This window comes from Micropterus dolomieu, linkage group LG01 (genome assembly GCF_021292245.1).
Source record: "Micropterus dolomieu isolate WLL.071019.BEF.003 ecotype Adirondacks linkage group LG01, ASM2129224v1, whole genome shotgun sequence".
In the NCBI taxonomy this organism is placed as follows: Eukaryota; Metazoa; Chordata; class Actinopteri; order Centrarchiformes; family Centrarchidae; genus Micropterus; species Micropterus dolomieu.
In genome coordinates, this window is record NC_060150.1 from 48,503,442 (window position 1) to 48,510,356 (window position 6,915).

General features: G+C 41.2%; 1 long non-coding RNA gene across 1 annotated transcript in view; it reads left to right on the forward strand.

Annotated features, from left to right (window-relative positions):
• Positions 1 to 6,702, forward strand: part of LOC123968615 — a 9,542-nt gene extending 2,840 nt beyond the window's left edge. Inside the window, exons 2-3 of the long non-coding RNA XR_006824502.1 lie at positions 256 to 429; positions 4,194 to 6,702. This is a non-coding gene — a long non-coding RNA (uncharacterized LOC123968615). The remainder of the gene's footprint in view (positions 1 to 255; positions 430 to 4,193) is intronic.
• Positions 6,703 to 6,915: the final 213 nt, after the last annotated feature.

A 6,915-nucleotide genomic window follows, 5' to 3' on the forward strand; every position in this document is an offset into this window, starting at 1 on the left:
CTGATGGCGACAAGGACTTAGTTAGTTAGTCATTTGAGGGAGGGCTGTCTGTATATGTGTGTGTGTGTGTGTGTGTGTGTGTGTGTGTGTGTGTGTGTATACATATTTTTTAAACATACAAAAAAGTCACTCTTCAAAAAAGGAAATAAGCACTTTTTCTCCAGTAAAAAAAGGGCTTGAGCCCCTTTTGATGTCTGTGTTTGCCTGGATTGGATTAGAAATGGATTTTTATCTCCATTATTGTTCTTTATTCAGATTAAGGCGCTGCAGGTTGTCAGACATCAGCTGTGCTTCTCTGGCCTCAGCTCTGAAGTCCAACCCCTCCCATCTGAGAGAGCTGGAACTGAATAATAACAAGCTGCGGGATTCAGGAGTGAAGCTGCTGTCTGATCTGAAGGAGAGTCCACACTGTAGGCTGGAGACTCTGAGGTCAGTAGAGGGTTGGAGTCAGTCCATGCTGGTTTCAGCTGCAGCATAAGGTAGTAACGAAGGGCCCCATTGCATGATCTTATGACGTGTCCTTGTGCACAGTTACGAAGCGCACGTGCCCACACACAAACCATTCATGTGTAGAAGGGAACCCCATTTTGGCAAATGAGCGTGCATTCCTCATTTTGCAAGTTAATAACATATATAAGATGCAGCAAATGGCAAACCTACTTCTTTTAAAGCTCCTGAAAAGGTTTCTTGTCCATATTAACTCTTTGTGTGCATCCCTCTCCAACACACACGGCTAAAGTAGCGTACCAGTCTTGTGATGTATTTTAAAGTCCGAATGTGTAACATTACATTTATTAATTTAGCTGAAGCTTTTATCCAAAGTGACTTACAATTGCTAAGTATGTCAGAGGTCAGACACCTCTGGGGCAACTAGGGGTTAAGCATCTTGCTCAGGGACACATTGGTGTCTCACAGTGCCCGGGTCTCTCACACCAAAGGCAAGTCTCTTAGCCACTGCCCCATCACACCCCATTGTTACCAAGACTACTGTATTTGCAAAGTACAGACGTCAAAGAAAAAGTTATCAGAAACATGGACAGTGCTGTCACTGTCAAGAGATTATAGTAAATAAGACAGAGAAGCGACCTACAACAACACAGGGTTTAATACCCACAAGCACATACTATGGAGATACAACTATGCCAAAATGATTCGAAATGGACAGACCAAAACTCACAAATTGATATTACACAAAACACAATCTACAAATAGTTTTAAAAAGTCTACAAAAAGTTTATCTGCAAAGTCCTCATGATCCGCAAATCTAAAACTAGATCTAGAAATAGATTAAAAAAAATCTACAAATAAACACATCATGATTCACAAATAGAAATCAGTCACTTTTACTTGAAAACCAGAATTTGAATGAATGTAAAGTGATTTGTTTGCAGGTGAAGATCATATTCTGTTTGTAGATCGCTGTAAAACAAGTTTTAGAAATAGGTTTAAAAAATCCACAAACGGACCCTTCATGATAGCCATTATGTGCCTAGTATAACATCTTGCCAATGGACTACAGTTGAAAATTAGCCTGCTGGCTAACACTGGCACATTTACAGAAATGTTGATTAATGTGCACTGTCCTTAAATAAAGAAATGAGAAATATACAAATAGATTTAAAATCCGCTTTATGATTCACAAATAGAAATCAGTGACTTGTACTTGACCACCAGAATTTGAATGAATTCAGATGTGTGCAGAGGTATCTGTAAATGCCCTGTGATCTGCAAACACAGATTCAACACTTGCATGCTGGGATTTGCACAGAATGTGTAAGAATGTCTTTTTACACTGGTTTGAAAATACAATTTAGACTGTGTTTTTGTACAATTTGGGAAAAACAGTGAAACAGTTGTGCTAAAATTCTGAAAGAAAATTCAACAAATAATGACCCTCATGGCCAGACAATTCACTTTGAATTCATTCAAATTCCGGTTTCAGTACAAGTCACAGATTTCTATTTGTGAATCTTTGTGAATCGTGAAGTGTTTATTTGTGGATTTTTTATGATTTTATAGATCATGTTTTATATTTGTGGATAATGAATAGTCTGACGATTTTTTAAATCTATTTGTAGATCTTGTTTTACATTTGCGGATCATGAGGACTTTGCAGATTTTTAATCTATTTGTAGATTGTGTTTTGTGTTTACAAGTTGTAATGTCTATTACATGTCCATTTTCAATCATTTTGGCATAGTTTAACCACCTTACATACACACAGAAAAAAGGTGCTCCGCGGCGACCTGTCCATGAGATCCTTAGGAAAAGATTCTAAACAATCTAATTTGGGAGCTTTGCGACCCTCTCCTCCTGTTCTTTTCTCTCCTGTCTCTTCTTGCAACAACTTTTTTGTTTGTATTTAAATGCTCTGTGTTTGTATGGCGCCTTTCTAGTCTTTACGACCACTCTAATCGCTTTTACACTACATCTGCATTCACCATCCACTGAACCTAAGTGCTCAAACAGAAACTAACATTCACACACATTCATACACTGGTGGAACAGCAGCCAGGGACAATTCATGGTTCAGTATCTTGCCCAAGGACACTTCGACACGCAGCCGGGAGGAGCTGGGGATTGAACCGCCGACCTTCCGATTAACAGGCAACCCACTCTATCTCTTGAATGACATTACTGCTAGCTTGCAGGTGGGCTCTGCTAGTCTGCTTGTCAAATGTTGCGTTTCACCTAGCTGGAGTCTTGTCTTGTCACGTGATCAAATAGAATCTTAAGATTGGGAAACAATATAAGCTGCACATATTCATATTCTTCATCTAAGATCAGTCTCACTGAAGCCTGTCAAATGACTGTCCCTTTTATCTTAGGGAACCATCATTACATTTAGTAACCATGAGGTCTTTCTACAGAGGGCCAGGGGCCTCATTTATAAAATTGTACATAGAAAAGATTCCTAAAGGTTGCACACGCCCAAACATATTCAGATTTATAAAACAGTACACACGTCCTACGCCGATTTCCATTTATAAATCATAATCAACTTGAAAGGTGGCGTAATTTGGATTCCCCATTTGGCAACATGTTTAGGCAACATGTTAACGATATATGAAAATATGCAGTTGTATTTGGTCGACTGACGCATTAAAAAATGGCATTAATTTAAATATAATTTGTCCTCCTGTTCACCTTATTGATGAGAATAAATTGCACTGTATGCAAGTATTAATTAATATGATTCCCGATTAAACTCTACAACATATTTGAGGCATTCTTTTCCAGAGACATATCTGTGTTTGTGTTTATTATCCTTAATCATGTTTTATTTTGTACGCTGAAAATGACCTTAAATGATGTGTTTTATGTGCAGGGAAAATCAATCAAACAGGTGTTTGTTTATTGAGAAAGGCCTTAAGCCTATAATACTCAGAGGTAATATTCAAATTTATTTTACACACGAGTATCTATTTCAAACCGTTTCATCCTTCTGCTATGTGAGTTGCCGTGCGTAAGCATGGTTCAGAATTTACTTACAGGACCGCACATTCTCCCCTCAAGTTTGTTTTGTATAGATCACGACCTTTGCTTGGTAAGTGGCACACGCACATTTCCATCCCTGTTTTGTACATACACACCGTTTATAAATGAGACCCCAGAACCTCTGCTGACGTCCAGTAAGCACAGCTGATGTTTAGCTGTTCAGTGTATTAACATGTAGGACCTTTAACATCATATATATATCTGTCCATGTGTCTTTAGTTTGGTCCATATTTTTTTAGAACAGTCTCCATATTTACAGATTTGTCCTGTAATATTTCCAAAGTAGCTGAAATCTTCAAATGTGACTGAGCGGCTGGTTCTTAACAGCTTTGAGCCCTAACAGCAGTAAATCCATCATTCCAGTGAGCAGTGAATATCTCTCTGTCTCTGCAGTCATGATGCGTTCAGGGACTCTCAGCACTTTATTTCCACTGTGGACTTGAGTGAAACCTGCAGAGTAAACAGAGCTGATGGCCAAAGTCTCTGCAGGTCTCAGTGTGTTCACTCCAATACGTTAACATGAGAGCTGAAAGGAAGCTGGCTACGCTACACAGCCGCTCTACTTCTGGTCTGAACAGGACTGAAGTCCCTGCTGGTCTTTATACTGGATGTGCTGCATCACTGACTGACAGCTGATGAAGGGAGTCTCTGTAAACTCTGATTTATGACTTCTGCTCTCTGTCTTCTCTCATCAGCTGCTGATCTCTGTCAGAGTGTGAGGGGTCAGAAAGGTGGAGGTGTTGAGAGAGGATCAGCTGTGTCCTGATGATCCAGAGAGGTTGAAGCAGCAGCATCAGCTTGTGTGTGGAGAGGCTCTGACTGGGCCATGTTACTGGGAGGTAGAGTGGAGAGGAGAGCTTCATCCAGCAGTGACTGACAGAGGAATCCCAACAGTGCTGCAGTCTGAACTGCTCTGAGATCAGCTCCACTGTCAGACACAAAGTCAAGTCCACCATCATCCCTGTGTGTTCCTCTGGATGTGACAGAGTATCATCAGTGGATCTGGACTGCTCTGCTGCTGCTCTGTCCTTCTACACAGTCTCTGCAGACACACTGAGACTCCTCCACTCCTTCTGCTGCACACTCAGACACCTCCTCCACCTGGACCTGCACCTGGACCTGCACCTGGACCTGGACTTTATTTCCTTCAGATGTTCTGAACCCAAAGAGCCTCTGCAGATTAGTTCTGTTTCTGACAACAGAACTGCAGATGAACACTTCTTTAAGCTGACTACTTAATTCTGAGGCTTTGCACATCCAGGAAGTTAAAGTGGGAAAGGATCTTCTATAGTGTTTTACAAATGTTTATCCAGTTTGCAACACATCTGATAATCATAACTTTGTATAACATGATCTCTCTTCTTAGTATGTTCCTGTATGATGTCACCCTGTCCATATAACAGTTTATTTGTTACAGCGTGGACCCAAGCTTAGGACACATTCACGCTGTGGCCGTTTTTATACACAACAAATTTAGATATTTACATTTTTTCTTGGGCGCCAGCCAGGCTGAACCTGACAGAGTTATTCCTGGATACATGTAACACGGCAGTGCACCCTCAGAAGGAAACATGACACATTTTAGGAAAAACCTGATTAAAATCCCACACACAGAAATCAGTTTTGGTTTCTCTTAAGAAAATATATTGTCAGAAACATTTTAAGAAAAGCAGGGCGTGGTCCAACAAACAATAAATCAAAGAGAAATAAAGACAAACACTCAGTCCCCTTGGGATAGTTACACTCTGTCAGCTCTTTTCACAACAAGGCTCACTCCAGCACCAAAAGGTGATCAAAGTAACTCAGTTCCAAACTCGTTCCGCTCCAACACCTCTAATCTCTGCCAGGAATAGTTGTTAAGGTGCGAGGAACACAAAGCGTCAGTCAGTTTGCCCGTCAGTCAGAGGCAGCTCCGGAACAGAAAAGGCTCCACGTTACGTTGTCCTCCGTGGTGATATCCAAAAATTTGCTCCACTTGTACCGACGCTTTACCTTCTCCTAACCCGACTGTACGACTCTATTAATAATAAAATTACGTAGAGAACTTCCAACCAGACGCCACCGCTCGCCGGCCGCTAAGACGCGTCCTTAGCTCTAGCCAACGTCACTTCCACGCGGCCTGGCGGCCCGCTGTTGCCTTCAGGGCCCCGGTAAAAATGTGGTTTTGTCACAACGCGAGACAGAAGGTTTATTTGCAGAAGGTGACTGGGGGTGGAGGAGCGACGGTGAATGGCGTGTGCAGGCTGGAACAGGACAGGATTAGCAGTCTCACAACCAGTCAGGCAGATGAGGAATGATCCTGTGCACAAAGAAAAAGCCTGCTGTTATTATAATGTTTGCACCAAAGAAGAAGAACTTGTTCTTAAAGCAGAGAGGACTGCAGCACGTCTTTACCACTGGAGCTGTACGGCACGGGCAGCTGGAATGGCAGACGGGCCCAGTCCAACCCGTCCCAGTAAACTGGGAGTGCCTACCGCTGTCTTTTGCTTTTGAGGGAGTCTACATGGAAGGTAGAGCAAAAGCTGCGTTAGCAACAGCATTTCTCACTTTGTTCTCCTCATGTGGACAACAATGGAGTCACACAGCAATGATTAGAGAACTTTAATATGTACTATATGAGGCCAATGTTTGTAATGTTTGACTAAGAAATGATCTTGTTACGCAGTAAAAGAAACCTTCAGGTTATTTTGGGTTTTTTAACCCTCTGTGTTGCAGCGCCACCTTCTGTCAGTCCTAGGGAGGATCCCTCCTCTGCTGCTTCTCCTGAGCTTTCTTCATTTTTTAGGGGAATCGAGGTTATAAGGTCAGAGCGGGTCGTATGCTGTACAGATTATAAATCCGCTTGATGAATATTTGTCTGGAGTGAAACGGACCTGGTGATGTGAAGACTTTCTTTCTGACTGACTTCATTTTGTTAAAATTAAGTGTAATTATAATTTAGTTAAATTCTCCTGATGAGTCTTTGATTTAAAAGTGGTGGTGATTTTATAACCACTGATGATGATGATGATGATGTACTGCAGGATCTCTGTTAAGTCGTCTCCTGATGCTTGTGTGGTGGGTTTTAGTTTTATATATTTTTATTATATTTTGTGCATTCTGTGTTTTATACTCTGTGTCCCTGCAGGCTTTTCTCTCTTTGGAACAATAAAGTTGATATATTCAATAAATGAGCCTTAAACAGAGGCGTGATCTCTACATGCAGATACATCTGAATTTCAATAAATGGCAAAAAAGCCAAAGTGTGACAGTGTTTTTCTAACTTTTAATAAACTGGACCAGATAAAGTCTCACGCTGTTTAATCCACATCAAAAATCCACTTTTGTTTTCAGAGGACTGAGTGCTGCCCTGATACACTCATGTACTTGTACTTGCAGTATGTCCTCCAGGCTGAGTACCCAGAAAGCCTGAAGTGT